The sequence below is a fragment of the Lissotriton helveticus genome, chromosome 1_2 (genome assembly GCF_964261635.1).
Source record: "Lissotriton helveticus chromosome 1_2, aLisHel1.1, whole genome shotgun sequence".
Classification (NCBI taxonomy): Eukaryota; Metazoa; Chordata; class Amphibia; order Caudata; family Salamandridae; genus Lissotriton; species Lissotriton helveticus.
The window spans coordinates 121730376-121748067 of record NC_136058.1 but is presented as its reverse complement, the minus strand read 5'-3'; positions in this window follow the sequence as shown (position 1 = coordinate 121748067).

Below are 17692 nucleotides of genomic sequence, written 5' to 3'. Positions count from 1 at the left end.
TACAACACCAGTAATCCTAGATTTGATGAGAGGTACTACTGGGAATATCCATGTAATTTGGATAAGTGGACTCACCTCTACCTGGCGACAGCTAAGGGAAGTGGGCCTTCTCTCTCCGTCGGTACCCCATCACGGTACAGGAGCTGCGACCGGAGGGAGATTTTGTGACACTCAAGTCCTTTTAGTACTGCATGCATGCTTGTTTATGCATATTTGGGTGCCAAAACAGACCCAAGGTTGTCATGTGTTATTATTATTAGTTAGAAGAGAAGTCAGCACTGATTTCCTATATAAGGGCTGGAAGCCTGATCCTTCTTGCATCTCAACATGCGAGGATCTATCTGAAAGATGTAGAGTAGCTCTGTGAATCATGTCTAATCTTATTCAAGCAAAATGTGTGCAACTGCTGATAAGTGGGAAACACAACACATTTTTTTTAGCGGGCAGAGCATATTCATCATGCGTGGATTATCAGTAGTTGTTTTTGTAGCACCCCCATAATAAGGAAAATTGTATAGAAATATGTCTGAATGAATCCTCCCTTTTCACACTATTCCTATCCCAGGATCCTAGGAGAATAGGATTGTCCCATAATTTCTTAACACAAATGATGTCAAGCAGTACCATTTTGCATGAATGTCCTGAGCAGGTGTGCACGTCTTGCCAGTGGAGGTGATAATGGTGCTGATGGAAGCTGTCTTTGGCATTTACTCTCAATGTTTGACTGCATAACAATAAGGGGCAGACACAGTGAGCCCAGGCTAGTACTTCATGTATTATTTAAGAAAACAATGTCAAATGTACTTAGACTGTTACTTCGATGATGCACTGATATATAGAAACCACCCTACCTAACTAGTATTGGATCATGCAAGTGTGGACATTAAAAGCTTCCTGTTAACTAAAGTCTTTTCCACTACTGTCTTCAATTCAGCTGTTGCCCATCGTTACTGACATTTTACTGAAATTTACGAGTAGCATACGGCTTTGTTTTTAGGAGATATTTGGCCTCAACGAAAACTTAAATCATAGTGCAGCCTATGAAAGTATAAAATGTGCCCATCACACCAAATACTAGACATATACTTCCAATAGAAACTGGTTGTGATAAAATAACATATGTATTTGTTCCTTTCTTGGGTCATATTGGTGTCATATTGGTGCTGAATAACAGGTGTCTATTGTTGCCCATCTCAGTGGTGCCCGTTTTATTTCCCTTGGACCAATGAAAGGGTAAGTGGCCTGCCTGCATTCCATCCCGTGGCCATGAGATCAATCACAGGATTCTAAAGTGAATGCATCAGTCCACGGATCTACCAGACCCTCTAATCTGATCGGGTGATACATCCGTTTTTGTACAATTGTAAGTGTTTGCCAGCGTCACTGACAACTTCTTGCTGGATGTTTTGGTCTCAGTGATAATGGGAAAAGCCAGCTTTCCCCTCCTACGGCCACTTCCCATTAAAATTACTGCTTAATTTTTGTATGAATTTTTTTTATATATATAATGTTGTCCTAAATTGTTACCTTTTGGCCCTGACCATATAATATAATACACCAAATTCCCTTCTTTTGGAACACGTTATTAACCAATATTATTTCTTTCACCTAAATCAATATTTCGTTATTCACTGTTTGGCAATCAAGCTTCTGGTTTTAGAGGAATTCTCCAGGTACAAAAAATATAATCATGAACACAAGGTCGTATCTTCGGGGTGGGTGTGGGATGGAAGAGCCCCCCAATATTTCTTGTCAGTCAAGTAATATGCCCCAAACGACTGACTGGTTGGGTACCCAGACCTCCCAACTCACACAATATCTGCTCCCTTCACACGGTCACCCATTGAGGAGTCGATATCACATGGTAGCAGAGAAAACGAGATGGAAACCACTGCAAAGATTGCATTTTCAATTCATCTTTTAAAGCTTTGAACAGTCAATCTCCATTGAAGGGTGTGACAACACCCCAAGACATTGGCACCAGCCTTTAGCAAGCTTTTCTGTTTGGAAGAGGGAGTTTAGTGTCGGGGACTAGGCAAATGTGGCTCATAAATACTTCTTGACATGAGGCATAGCTCCTCCTCACACAGTGGTTTTTCTTTTATTAGTTGGCAGGTCTGGTAAGTTCAAGGTAACTGTTCACCTGCTTACAGAGTCCAATGTGGTGACATGGCTTAGCACAGGGCACAGATGTGGTCTGATATCAGCACTGTGCAATGACTGGTCCCTGTCATAGTGACACCATGCAATGCATCTCAGCCATCAACAGTCAGAGCTGCAGACAAAACTGTGAATGGTGGTGGTTCTCTACCTCTCACCGAAATAGCTTTCCTCAAACAGACTGAAAAAACAGCCAGACTGTCACATATGCCAGATCCAGGCAGTCCTTGGTTGAGTCCATTCTACTCTGTCCATCCTGCAGCTTCATGGTCTAATATTTTGTCATGTTGCCGCATCCCAGAGTATACTGCTGCTTGCAAGTATTATGACAAGGAGCATGCATTGCGGTGCCGTGTTTACCGGTAAATAGTGCTGCTGCATTTCTTCTACAAAAAAGTACAATCTCTACAACAAGCAAAAAAAGTATTTAATGCTGTTTATGTTTGTATGTGTGAGCGTGTGTGTGCATGTGATTGTGCAAAAATCAGTGTTAGCACATGCGTGGGTGTACATGTAATGGTGTCTGAACATGTGTGTTTGTGCATGTCGGAATGCGCATGAGCCTGTGTATGCACATTATTAGAAATTGGGTTTCTGTTTGGCAGAGGTATGCACCCTGTCTAAGCAGGAACCATAATCTAAGTCAGGGTAAGTTACAAACACACCGTAAGTTAACCTGTGCTCACATAAATAAAACAAGACCAAAAAGACAAAAATCCAATTAGTAGAACTTGGGATAAGAATTTTTAAAGAATAAACTGTAAAATAGCACTTTGAAGCAATTGGCGCCAATTCGGCATATCTGGTTGCGATGGACCGGGGCAAAGTCAATAGTTCAGGCTGACCGCAATGGAGCACAGACTGGTTACATGGAACCACTTGGCACCACTGAATAAACTTACCTTGATTCTGGTTTGGGTCAACGTCAAGGAAGATGGCGGTGCAGCTGAGGAATTGTGTAGGGACCTATCCCACAACACAGGGAGATGCACTGGTTTTCTCCACGCAAAGTCTGTGATGCATCTATTCCGGGGCGATGCACGGGACCCAAGTGCAATGCATCGGATCCGCTTCTGTAGCAGGTGATGCATCAACTCTGATAGCGATGCACTGGTTCTGAGGGCAATGCACCAGGTGTGCTCCACACAACAACGAGAATGCACCGGTTCTGATCCACGCAAAGGCGAAGTTATACCTGTTGTTACACCTGTTGTGATCCCCGCAACGGCGAAGATACATCGGTTCTGATGAAGGTGCATGGGCTGGCTGGAGAAGCACTTTGGGCCTCACTTCCAAGGGACCAGGACTGGGGTGACATCACTTGGCAGGCTAGACTCACAGATGGCAGAGTTCAGATGCAGGTAAGTTTGAAGTCTTTTTAGGTCAGTGAGACTTCGATCAGGAGGCAAGCCAGCAACCCTTGGAGTCACTCAGGGTTCAAGTGATGCACATTCAGTCCTTCTCACCCAGGTACGGGAACAACAGGCACGAGGGCAGTACATCAAGGCAGGTGTCCAGCAAATCAATGGTCCAGAAGATTGGCAGTCCTTCAGCAGCCCAGCAGTTCTTCTTCCTGGTAGAGTCTTCACAGGTTCAGAAGTGTGGTGTCAGAGGTTCAGTACTCATACTCATGTGTGCCTTTGAAGTGGAGATGACGTAAAAGAAAGGTATTTGAAGCGCTTAGAGGTTCTCCCTTCCTGCCCTGGCTCCAAACTCACTACAGGGAGGTATGCAGCCCTTTGTGTGGGGACAAAAGACAACCTATTCAGGTAAGGCTGTGTCCATCTCCTCCCTCCCATCCTGCCCAGGATGGCCCATCAGGGTGTAGATGGCCCATCAGTCACACCTAAGCTGTCTTTATGTGCAACTGTCTAGAGGGAATGCACAAAGCCCAGCTGTCACTCACTCCAGACGTGCATTCAGAGATAGGCAGCTGGCACAGAATGGCTAAAGTAAGAAAATGCCAACTTTCATAAAACTTAAAAGTACATGTCCTGCTTTTTAAATATGTTGCACCCTGCCCTCTGGGTTACCTAGGACCTACCTGAGAGGTGACTTATATGTATAAAAAGGGAAAGTGTAGGCCTATCAAGAGGTTTTTCTTGCCAGGTCGAAATGGCAGTGAAACTGCACATGCATTCCTTACAATTGCAGTCCCGAGCCATGGTTAGAGGGTTTCTTAAGTGGGTGTCACAATGAGTGCTGCAGGCCCACTAGTAGCATTTAATTAACAGGCCCTGGGCACAGGTGGTGCACTTTCCTAGGGACTTATAAGTGAATTAAATATGCTAATTGGGGATGAGCCAATAATACCATGTTTAGGGGAGAGAGCACAAGCACTTTAGCACCGGTTAGCAGTGGTAAAGTGCACAGAATCATAAATCCAGTAAAAACGAGGTCTGAAAAGTGGAGAAGATAGGCAAAAAGTTGGGGGGAAGACCACCATAAGGCTGTCAGGTCCAATACACATGAGACTGTATGTGCATAGGTGAATATGCACACATGAAAGTCTGTACAGGTGAGTGTGAACTTGAGTGTGTGAGTGAATGTGCAATAGAGTGTGCTCATGAGTGTATTTATGTGTCTGTGTGTGTATGTGTGGGAAAGTGTCCTTTTTGACATGGTCACCCCCACTTTTTGCCTGGTACAAGATGTGATTTCTACTGAAATCGCACTGGGCTCCTGCTAACCAACTCCCTAGTGCCAGAGCTCTTTCCCAAAACTATACAATTGTTCCCCCAAATTGGCAAAATCTTTAGCACCCTCTTTTAGTCCCTAGTAAATGGTCCCAGTATGAATTGTGCCACCCTAAGAGACCCCCCACCAAGCACATGCATGACTGCCAGTGCAGGCTGCATGACTTGGTGAAGACAAAAGGGAAACGCTAACATGCCACACATCCCTGTGTGCGATGTCCCCTACCACTTCATATGATAGTTGTAAGCCACCTCGACAGCAGGCCTGACAACCCTAAGGCAAGGTGCTTAACATTATAGATGAGGGCATACCTGCATAAACATATATTCCCTGTACTGGTCAGTTGGATTACTGCCAGTGCAAGTGAAGAGGGAAGACATTTTAAAAGATGTGCTGGGCACTGGTGAAAACGAGTTCCCCAGCTACATGATGGCTTCACTGAAAACGGGGTTGTTTAATAGCAAACATCTCTTATTGATGAACCCTCACTAATTCCAGTGTTGGATTTATCAATACATGCTTTCAGAGGACACCTCAGAAGTGTCCCCATAAACTGTACCAACTGCTTTTGGGCTGACTGACTGGCTTCAGCTAGCCTAACACCAGAGATGAATTCCTGACCCCCAAGGGTGAGGGCATTGCTCTCCAGAGGCCAGAAACCAGGCCAGCTCTGACGGGGGGTTTTCCACCCCCTCCCACGAAATGACCTGTAGATTAGCCTGCCAAGGCAAAGGAGCTTCAAAGCAGCCCCTCCGCCTTTGGTATGTGATGCTGGTTTCTTGCATAGGAGAGGATGCCAACCCCGCTGTCTTTCTTCACTTTTGACAGGAGGACAGGTGGGAAAATTAGTTAGATTAGGAAGGGGTGCCACCTTCAGCCGGCACCACCCCTAGGGTGGGGCAGATTATGTGGACCCCTCATGTCAGATTCCTCCATAATGTCTTGGACAGAATGAGCCAACCAGGGTTAGGGTTATGCCCACTTCCCAACAGAAGTAGTCATATGACGGTGTAGTCACCCTAGAGGTTAAGTACCCCATTGGCTACTACCTGGCACTCCCTCTAACTCCCCTTAATTCAGTGTATAGAGGAGCCCCTGTCACTAGAAAAGTAGAGTTCTGCTGGCCTAAGAAGAAGGACTGAAGAGCCACGACAGCAGAGAAGAGGAGAAGAAGCAACTGACTTCGCTCCAGCCCCGCCGGACAGTTTGTATCCCACATCGAGAACTGTGCCAAAGTCGACTAGTCCTTCAGCTCAACTGAAAAAGCCTGGCAGGACAGTCTGCCTTTGAAAAAGAGCCAAGAGTCTTCCTTAGAGTAGTGGAGTGGCTCCCCTGCATCCTGCAGGCACCCAAGACCTGCTGCGCGGCCTCGGGACTGCCAAAAACCTGACACCAGAAAGCACCACTGCACCCATCGCTCCAAGCTCAGGTTGAAGTGGGCCAATGGTGCCAGCGTGGTCCCCTGGCAGAGACAAAGCCCACCTTAGACTTGGCCACTGAGGTACTGGGTTTTTAAGAACCGGCACTGAACCGGCAACCAAGCGGTGTCAGGGTACACCCAGAGACCTCGAGTCCTTCCTGATTCAGACCACAGAAACTCAGAGTCTTCTAGGTGAAGTCAAGGATCGATTTTATTGGCTGCAACCAAGGTAACAAGTGTCCTAGAAGTACAACACACGGGAAGTATATTCTCAGGAGACTGCTCGAATTTACAAAGTCAGGCTTCTCTTCTTATACAGAATTTTAAGCTTCAGGCAAACATTCTTGGTTTTACAGTAGATCATTGACATATTTTCAATACAAAGAAAAAGCAGAGTCATGATGACATGTCCATATTTCACTTCGTGCTGCCTACAACAAATCACCCGGCAAGGCCCAACATTTCATCAGATATCGGTGGACCCCCAATAAAAACGGGCACCTCCCCACCATAAAGCAAGTGAAGCAAAGAGAGCAGAGACAGATGTGAGCAAGATACGGCAGGTGTGTGCGCTGAAATGGTTTTATGGCTTGTTGAGCCTTGATACTATCTTGTTCGGCCACTGGGAGGGGAACTGACCTAACGAGTTTGGCCTGGGGCAATGGTTCCAACTTGCACAGGTCATAGGAAAGTCGATTAAGGTGTACGTGTCCTTTTGGGATCGAATTCAGCTGGATTATAGGCCTATGTAAAGGGCAACTCGTAAAATGGCTGCCATACTAAAATGGAAGCCAAGGGTTCTGAACGATAATGACGATTTCGAGGTAAAATTGTCACTCGAATATGCTGAAAATGCTTGTACATGGTGTACTCGTCATTCTCGGTCTTTTGATACTAAATTCGTCATGTTATGATGAAGTTTTTATTCTCGAGTCCAGAATAATTTCACAAGTCCAGAATTTTCAGAACCACACACCCTCCTTTTGCCCTTACATAGGCAATTAATCTATCCTCATGCTAATCTGAGTCCAGATCTATATTCCTAAAGTCATTGAGATGTTGCTGTAACATCAGTCTAGTACTCAGTTCATCTCTTGATACAGGCTTCCTTACACATGATGTGACAAAAGGCCACATATTGCAGGAGCACACTGTACGCATAGACAGAACAGGAAAAGAATGGCTAAGACCATCCCAATGACCATCAGAATTTTCCAGCCCCAGGCGGATATCAGTTCCCAGAACCATCCCATTAATGACCAATCTCCTTTCTCCACATGAATAGATTCGGAAATCTTATGTAGTTTGGAGATGGCCTAGTACACCGTTGGAGCGTTATCTGGGATGATAACACAGCAACTCGATTGGATCAATCTGCATACCCCACCTCGGTCTGCAAGTATGACATCTGAAGGGTCATAAGTCGATCCGACTGGAGCTCAGCGGTCAAGTTACTAAGGGCACCAGCAGTTTCAATCACGGTGGACTCAACTACCCTTGTCAATTGCCTTATGTTCCTGCTGTTAGCCATGGATCCCCAGAACGGCAGAAAACCCTTTGCAAAGTCCCCAAATTCTTGACCTGCAGTGTCTTCTTTACTCAAGACACCTCTAACTATCCTTGTCCTGTGGTAATCTGCCGCTGCTGTGTAGGTGGGGGGCAACAGGAATGAAACAAAACATGAGCCCGAAAAGTCAGGGGGCAACCATGTATAGGCTCTATCATGGCAGATGAAATATGTACCCTTAGCTGCTAAAAAACGCGGGGGAAGTCTGAGACCCAAAAACATATGTTTCAGTACAGACACTCTTCCCTAACTGAGCTCTGGGATTCTTGCCAGTACCTTGCAGACACAGGTGACCCTGATGGGGTACAATCCAAATCGGGGAGGATCTCTTAGCTTGCTGTTTCTCACTCAGAGTAGCTTCATATCCGGTCACGTTCCAATTTATATATGCAAATATCTCATCGTCCGGGGTATTTTCATAAGAGATTTCTCCCTTAATCATGTCAACTATACCTTTGACTAGGGCGCTAGTCTTGGGGTTGTCTTTTACAGAACGTAGGGGTTGGACTTCACGTGCGTATATGAACATTGTTCTGTATGCCCACACAGAACCATTGTGGCTGAATGGCAGGACCAGATAAGGGATACCTTTATCCATTGTGTGAGGCATAAGACCACACACCCAACAGTTAGTCGTGTTCATTACAAGTTGGTGTTGGTGCAACAGCTGAACAAAGGAGTTATTGATGAACTCCAATCTCCTATTGGATGCATGGTCAGGAAGAGGGTGGAAAGAATGAGAGGAAACAGTAGGAGGAGGTATGGGTGATGCAGTGGGTGCAAAAGTTACACGAAAAGAGAATAAAACGTAACTTATTAAAAATATCATCATACTGAATAACATACAAATGCACAATATTAAAAAGCTTTTCTTTGTCATTACTTTACATAATTTGCGTTTAAAGTTTGTTGGTTTGGCAGGTCTCTCCTTCTCAGAAAACTCCATCCTCTCTAAAGTGCTGCCCGCGACGGGAGGTTGATTCTGCTAAGAAATGCTTCTGTCAGTCTAGGGCAACTCCCTTGGACCAACCAGAACTACCGACCTAACGTCGTCAGCTGCACTCCAAAGACTTTAAGCAATCGCGGCCCTAGCAGCGGAACCCGGAAGGCGGTTCGAAAAACAAAAATAAGCAAGTTTTCTTCAGATGGGAGAGCTGCACTTAAAAAAATAGTACTTGAAAGGAAAAAGAAATATCTTTTATTTGTCCATAGGTCTCGGTCTCAAATTGTAACGTTCTCTTCCGGGTACTGTTTGATCCTGGAACAAGAGTTCAGGCTCTGTAGTGTTCAATCGCTTGGATGGTGGCACAGCCTTGTGCAAAATGTTCTTGCTTTCACGTTCAGAGTTAGTTCCTTTTACATGTGCATCATTGAAAGGGATGACACGTGGCACGGTTGTAGGTTCTGGGTCAGCGACACCCTTCTGGACCCACTGGTCATATGGCAGAGGTGAAGGGATTCTTTTGCAGTGGACCCCGTGGATCCAGTTGGCCTTCCCCTCCACTCGAACAGCCGATCTTGTGGAAAGAAGGACGAGGTGCGGTCCGGTCCACCTGGGCTGGTCGTTCTTAGTTCTCTGGAAGTTTTTAACAAGGACCCAGGAGCCAGGGTCGATGGAGTGACCTGGAGTCTCAGACACCGGAGGCAGGGTGTCGTGAACCTGTTGATGCAAAACACGCAATTTAGCCGTCAATTCATACAGATAATCAAGCAAAACAGGGTGTTCGAGTTCACTCAACTTAGTGGGTCTAGGCACTCACCATATGTTGGCCGGACGGCCGAAAACGATTTCATAGGGGCTAAGTTTCACTCGTGAATGCACAGTAATTCTGGTGGACAGGAGTGCTAGGGGTAGAGCATCAGGCCATTTAAGACCTGTGCTCGCTTGGATTTTGGCCAATTTAAGTTTTAAAGTGCCGTTGTAGCATTCTACTAATCCAGCTGATTGGGGGTGATTTGCAGCGTGGAACTTCTGCCGAATACCTAGCCCTTCACACACTCTCTTCATCACACGACCCACAAATTCACTTCCATTATCAGACCAGACCATTCTCGGCATTCCAAACCTGGGGAAGTACTCTTTCACAAGGGCTTTTGCTGTGGATAAGGCAGTGTTGTCTTTTAGGGGATAGGCTTCTACCCATCTTGAGAAGGCACAAACAACAACAAGTACGTATTTTAAATTGTTGCACCTCTCCATGTGAATGAAATCTAGCTGCAAAACCTCGAACGGATACGTAGGAGGTGCAAAATGACCAGCTGGAGTTGGGGTTCCCCTACCAGGATTGTGCTTCAGACATACCATGCAATTCTTGATGACATTCTCTGCACACTTGGGAATTCCTGAATTTTGCCATACTGGAGCCAACAACTCGCAAATCCCTTTTACGCTGATATGAGCCATTCCATGAGCCATTGTAACCACTGCAAGCACATATGCATCGGGTAACAACCATCTCTGATGCTCTGACAATTCAATCCAGCAACCATTTGCATCCATTTTACCCAAACTTTCTCTCCACATGCTCAACTCTTTCTCTGTGGCCTCAGCTTGGATGGACTTCACACTCTCTATCATGTCTTCACACATCCCAACATCACCAGTCCACCTTGCAGGGCTTGCAACATACATTCGGCTCACCACATTCCTTGCAGTTTCTTTCGCGATTTCGTCAGCAAATGCATTTCCACGACCAACATCATCCGTCACCTTTGTTGTGAGCACTACATTTCACAATCGCCACTTGCAGAGGCATGGTCAGTGATTCAAGAAGCTCATTCACCAACTGACCATGCTGAATCTTTGCTCCATGCAAAGTCAGGAACCCACGTTCTCTCCACAATCGTCCAAAACTGTGAGCCACTCCAAATGCATACTGACTGTCGGTGTAGACAGTCACTTTCATTCCTTTTGACAGCACACATGCTCTCGTGAGTGCAATCAATTCTGCTGCCTGAGCTGAATTATGTGGAATACGTGCAGCTTCAACAATTGTATGCAAAGTCGTGACAGCATATGCTGCAGTCGTGTCACCATTCGGAAGCTTGAAGCATGAACCATCCACCCATAATGTACCATCACACTTTGCAAGAGGAGTGTCCTGGAGGTCTATTCTCCCTTTCGTTTCTTCTTCTGTTCTAAGAAGACAATCATGCTGTTCTGAAGTATCTAATTCCTCTACAATTGGCAACAACGTAGCTAGGTTTAGAGTGTTGCACCTTTTTATGTGCACATGACTCGCTAACAATGTTAATTCGTAACCCGACAATCGAGCACTAGTTAAGTGCTGTGTCTTGGTTCTATTAAACAACGTATCTACTGCATGTGGGACCATCAAGACTAGTGTATTATTCATTACTAGACCAGCAGACTGTCGAATAGAAACAGCTGCTGCCGCTGTGGCTCTTAAACAACTTGGCAACGCTCTAGCCACTGGATCCAAAGTCGACGAAAAATATGCATATGGACGCTGTTTGTCCCCAAATAACTGAGTCAGAACTGACAATGCACAACCTTCCTTTTCATGGACATATAATGTAAAGGGCTTACTGTAGTTGGGGGTACCTAACACAGGAGCCGAACATAATGCTGTGCGCAATTCAGAAAAACTTTTCTGACACTCTTCAGACCAAGGAATAGGATTGGGTGTATCTTTACACGTTAATGCCACCAAAGGTTTGGCTAATAACGAAAAATTTGGAATCCACTGTCTACAGTACGATGTAATGCCCAAGAAAGCACGCACTTCTCTCTGCGTTTTTGGCACACTCAATTTCGCTATTGCCTGAATTCTTTCTGGGGTCAGTTTCCTTCCCTCCTTCGATAAGAGATGACCTAAGTAGGTCACTTCTTGTCGGCAGTATTGTAATTTGGAAAGTGACACCTTATGATGGAAATCGCACAGATGGCGCAACAATGACATTGTTGCTTTCTTACAAATTTCCTCAGTGTCTGCAGCAATAAGCAAATCATCTACGTACTGTACAAGAGTAGCACCTTCAGGTATAACAATTGTATCATGCTGTGTTTTTAGAGCTTGACTGTATATTGATGGACTTTCACAGTAGCCCTGAGGAGCGCGTTTAAAGCGGAAGCTGCAACCTCCTAAACTGAAGGAAAAATTATCCCTGCTCTCCTCAGCAATCGGGATGCTGAAGAAAGCATTCTTCAGGTCAATCACCGAAAACCAAGTGGCAGAAGCTGGGATCATAGTCAATAATGTAGTAATGTCGGGGACAACTGGAAATTGTGGCACAACTATTTTATTTACCTCTCTAAGATCAATCACGAATCTGTACACAGGTGGCTGAGAGGGATCAGTTCGTTTTAAAACAGGCAGAACAGGACTATTGCAAACGTTGCCTCGTGTTTCTTCAATCACATCTTTTTCAATCAATCCATAAACGATCGCTAGCAAAGCTTTTTCACCTTCACTAGAGATTCTATATTGGGGAATTTGTGGCATTTGAACATTGGCTTTCAATGTTACAACATATGGTGGTATTTCTAAAAGACCCACATCATTAGGACCAGCAGCCCAAAGAATATCTGGAAGAAACGACAATTCTGCTGGAAGTTTATCTCTTGACAGATACATGGGAGAAACCACTTTCTTACCTAAAGTAAGTTGTACTCCTGAAGTAGAACAGTACAAAGTCGCATACAATCTTTTTAACAAATCCAATCCTAGCAAGTTTTCACCACAACCTGTTGTCAGAATAAGGGATGCTTCGAATTCGCAAGGACCAACAGAAAGAGACAAAGGGTCAGAAATCGGATTTCTAACTGGGGCGCCAGAAAAACCTACAGAAACGTTCATTTCGCCAGACAAAGGTGCGCCAGGGAGTTTGGAGTGCATAATAGAACTCTTTGTAGCACCAGTATCCAACAGAAAAAGCTCTGACACACCTGATGTAATCACCTCAATGTAAGGTCCACTCTGATCTACTGGAACTGAAACAACTCCCTCTCTTTGTCTATGGCTGTCCTAGCAATCATTACCCTATAAATACTCATCTTCTGTATAGTAATCATCAACATAGTATTGAGCTGTTCTGTCAGATGTGTTGTTCTGCTGATCGAACCTATTCATAGAATTTTGAGGTGGAAGGGGACGTGCGTTCTGGGGGACGTTTCCATGTCCTCTACCTCTAGGCGCTTGCTGAACACCCCGACCTCTTACACTAGAAGCACCATTTGCGCGTTGTAACAGAATAGGGCAACTATACTTGAAATGACCCTCTTCTTTACAATATGAGCACTGGTTGGGGCCTACAGGGACACGTGGCTGAGTATACTCGACTCTTTGCGAGTTCCTCTGATACTGTTGAGGCTGCTGAAAATTATTCTGATAGTTATTCTGACCACCATTATTTTGACCAACACCACCACGTAGTGGATATGCTTGCTGTAATAAAACCTTTGTTTTCAGTTCTTTAGTTTTCTTTTCTGCTCTATCTTTCTCGTCCTTGTCTCTATTTTCGTAATATTGTGCAGTAGCCAATATCTGGGCTGAAGATGAAACAGCCCAAGAACTTTCTGAATCTTTTAACTTTTTACACAATTCTGGAAGCAGATTTTGCACGAATTTATCGACGAACAATCTCTGACCACCTTCTGTGGTCATATCTTGACCGCTGTGGTCGACAAATGTTTCTTCAAACCTGGTGAAGAAATCTGAGACCGTCTCATCTTTCTTCTGCTTACATGCAGACAACTTATCCCAATTTACACGTATTGCAGGCATTATCGTTTTCATGTAATCAACTATTTTACCAGGAAGTTCTGCTATCAAAGGCTCAGGTTTAGCACCACCAACTTGTCGGGCATCTGCAGCAGCAATATTAGCCCACGAGTCACCTAATTCCTGATCATGATCTGTATGACGAATCTTACCCCATAAAGGCTGTGGAACAACATTCCCAAATAACATATCGATATCGGCTAAATTCATTATACATGACCCAGCAGTTTGTGACAATTCTTTGTAATACCCTGCAGGATTTTTACGCGGATCAGGTAATGTCTGTTTGAGGGCTAAAACTTCGGCTCGCTTCCATGGGACATGTACCTATACACGCTGAAAGTGTGGCAGAATAGGGGGGTCAACAGTTGTGTCGCCCTCTCTCCATTGTAGGGGAACTTCTCTCATGCGGTATTGTCGCGCCTTTTTCCTACTAGATGCACCAGGCTCAGATTGTGACCCAGAAGTGCTCCCCTTACTCCGATATGATAACAATATTTCAACCGCTCTCTCGACATCGGGACCTACGATCATGCCCTCCCCAAACTTGAACCGTACACGACACAACTCTTGCGGGTTGCATTCCAGATCATTGTCTTCCACATCCTCACAAAGAAAAACACACATTTGTTCAAATACATATCTCTGCGTCGGTGCTTCCCATTGACGGAAGCCTTCCATGACAGACTCTACATCATACTTTACAGTATCCATAACCCATTTACGCGCTAAACGATTCAATAAATCTCTCTCTTGGTAGTCAGGCAGTCGACTTCGCAACTGTCTTCGTCCTGTGTTAGGGGTCGTAGTAGGCGACCCGAAAAGAGGTGAGAAAAGGTTAGTAACAGTGTTGGCCATTTTCTGCCGAACGGAAGGTGAAACCGAAAGAAGAACCGGTGGAAAAACAGGGTGAGATAGGGCAGGGGCAGAAGCAATAGCAGAGGGATCATTAGGAGAAATAGAAGGTGCACTAGGCAAAGTCGTAGAAAGTACAGGTGAAACAGATGTGATCGGTGGGCCTTGAGGAGGCTGCACCATAGGAGCAGGAGCCAGCTGAAGAACAGCTGGTGGGTGCGGTGGAGGAACATGAGGCACAGGTTGCACAACTAAAGGTTGCGGAGGTGCCGTGGCATTTTGCGCATAGGGGGGTGGCGAACTTAATAAATGCGACATTAACGGATCTTTTTCACGCTCTTTTGCTGCCTCTTGCTGAAGAGACGGCAAAACTGGATAGCATTTATCTATTGCCATTTTACGTTGCCTGTGCAACTGCTCACTCATCTGTTCTTCTTCATTGTCTTTAAACTGCATAGCAGCTTGCATTAATGAAATACCCCTTTCTCTCTTATTTTTCTTCTCTAATTTAATTTCCTTTTGTTTGGCCTCTTTACGCCATAGGCGAAAAGAGTCGAACATCGCCGGCCGGGCTTTCTTTTTGAAAAGTTTAACTTCGAGGTTATCTAGATTTCGGTATCCAAGCTACCATATTGGGGCCATTTTAAAACACCATCTTTTCTGGTGTATTTGATCCATACTTCATTGTATCTGATGGGGCCTACTCCGTGTTTGACATATAACTCGTAGGTTGGAGTTCCAACCGGAGAAACCGGACATGAGTCCTCCAATCGGGAGTCCCTATTATTACAACCAAGACAAAACAAATTTCCAAGTCTAAGACTAGGCATCTTCGCTCTCTAGTCTAGCTCCAAACTTCAAAGGATTATCGATTACGATATTTCTCGTGAATACACGAGTCCTTCGGCTTTGGCGCTTGCAAGCTCCAAATCAAAGCCAACTAAGGACTGGGAGACGCTCCACTTATACTTAACTGAGATATCGATGACGTCACCAGAAGACTCGTCTTAGTGTTTCGCTCTACCAAACTTCAAGGGTCCAAATCAGGGCGATAGCCAGGGCAGCAGTCCTTCGTAGCCGTCGGGAAGCGGGGAACCTCCCAGCAAAGACCTTCGGACCACGTCGACATGCAGGGGTCGATGAAGTGGTTGGCCGTCCTCCGGAATTTTCACACGAAGCTCCTCACGAACCTCTGGCTGGGCTGGTACCGCTGGAATCGCCCGACGTTGGGCGCCAACTGAGGTACTGGGTTTTTAAGAACCGGCACAGAACCGGCAACCCAGCGGTGTCAGGGTACACCCAGAGACCTCGAGACCTTCCTGATTCAGACCACAGAAACTCAGAGTCTTCTAGGTGAAGTCAAGGATCGATTTTATTGGCTGCAAGCAAGGTAACAAGTGTCCTAGAAGTACAACACACGGGAAGTATATTCTCAGGAGACTACTCGAATTTACAAAGTCAGGCTTCTCTTCTTATACAGAATTTTAAGCTTCAGGCAAACATTCTTGGTTTTACAGTAGATTATTGATATATTTTCAATACAAAGAAAAAGCAGAGTCATGATGACATGTCCATATTTCACTTCGTGCTGCCTACAACAAATCACCCGGCAAGGCCCAACATTTCATCAGATATCGGTGGACCCCCAATAAAAACTGGCACCTCCCCACCATAAAGCAAGTGAAGCAAAGAGAGCAGAGACAGATGTGAGCAAGATACGGCAGGTGTGTGCGCTGAAATGGTTTTATGGCTTGTTGAGCCTTGATGCTATCTTGTTCGGCCACTGGGAGGGGAACTGACCTAACGAGTTCGGCCTGGGGCAATGGTTCCAACTTGCACAGGTCATAGGAAAGTCGATTAAGGTGTACGTGTCCTTTTGGGATCGAATTCAGCTGGATTATAGGCCTATGTAAAGGGCAACTCGTAAAATGGCTGCCATACTAAAATGGAAGCCAAGGGTTCTGAACGATAATGACGATTTCGAGGTGAAATTGTCACTCGAATATGCTGAAAATGCTTGTACATGGTGTACTCGTCATTCTCGGTCTTTTGATACTAAATTCGTCATGTTATGATGAAGTTTTTATTCTCGAGTCCAGAATAATTACACAAGTCCAGAATTTTCAGAACCACACCACCGTGATCTTCCCAACACTGCCTGCAGCCTCTTTGTGTAGACCCGCTCAACTGCGACCGCTCCCGGTGGCAAAATCCTGACGCCTAAGGACATCTCTGCACACGTCGCCCCTGGGCCCAGGAGAAGGGAACTGAAGGTGCCCCCACGTTTCTGGACATTGCAAGAGTTGAGCCCCTTTGCTCAACTGGTCCCCCAGTCCAAGCCTGCAGCCTCTTTGTGGCCGGACCGATCCTCCATTGAAGTGAATGGGGCACCTGACGCTATAATGCACCTCTGTACCTGGATGCCCTAGAGCCTCCAGAAGTGAGCTATTGATGCTACTTTGGGCCTTGTCTCATACTCACCGTAAGTCCAGAAGATTGGTCTCATAAGTCGCTGCTAATTACCTGTATGCTGCATGTGTTTTTTCTGCATACCTTAGCAGTACAGGGAAGATTTTCATTTCCAATTTAAAGGATCAAAAATCACGTAAAATCTCCCAACACTGAAAAACAAACCTCTACACTGGACACCCCAGTGCCTCCTGAGGTGACCTGTTGGTGCTGCTTTGGACTTTGCCCCATACTCACCTCAAGTACTTGGGAAGGGTCCTGTAAGTCGTTGTTAAGTATGCAGCGTATGTTTTCTCCATAGCTTAACATCTCTGGGAAGTGCTTCAATCATGATTCAAAGAACCAAACAGCTGTTTACTTCAATCCTGCTATTTTAAATAGTACTTACATGAAGATACTGGCTATTTTTATAAATTGGTGTGGATCTCCTTGAGTCATGTTGTCATTTATTAATCATTGTGTGTATTTGCAAATGTCTTACACTCCTCTGTGTTAATCCAAAGGCTGGTCGAGCACACTACCCCTAAGAGCATTTTGGGATTGCATAGCAAGGCCATGTCTACTTTTAAGGGAACCACTGGACTCTTTGCACGGTATATAAAGATATTCAAATATCACATAAAGAGCCAGCTCCCTACAGTATGTGGGACATGAGCATGTATGTGCACATGAGTGTTTGTGTGTGTGCAGAAATCTGTGTTTAAATATCAGCAGCTTCACTAAGCTTTTCGTCCTTCTGAGATTGATAAAATCAGTACCACTGAGGTGTGTAACAATAAA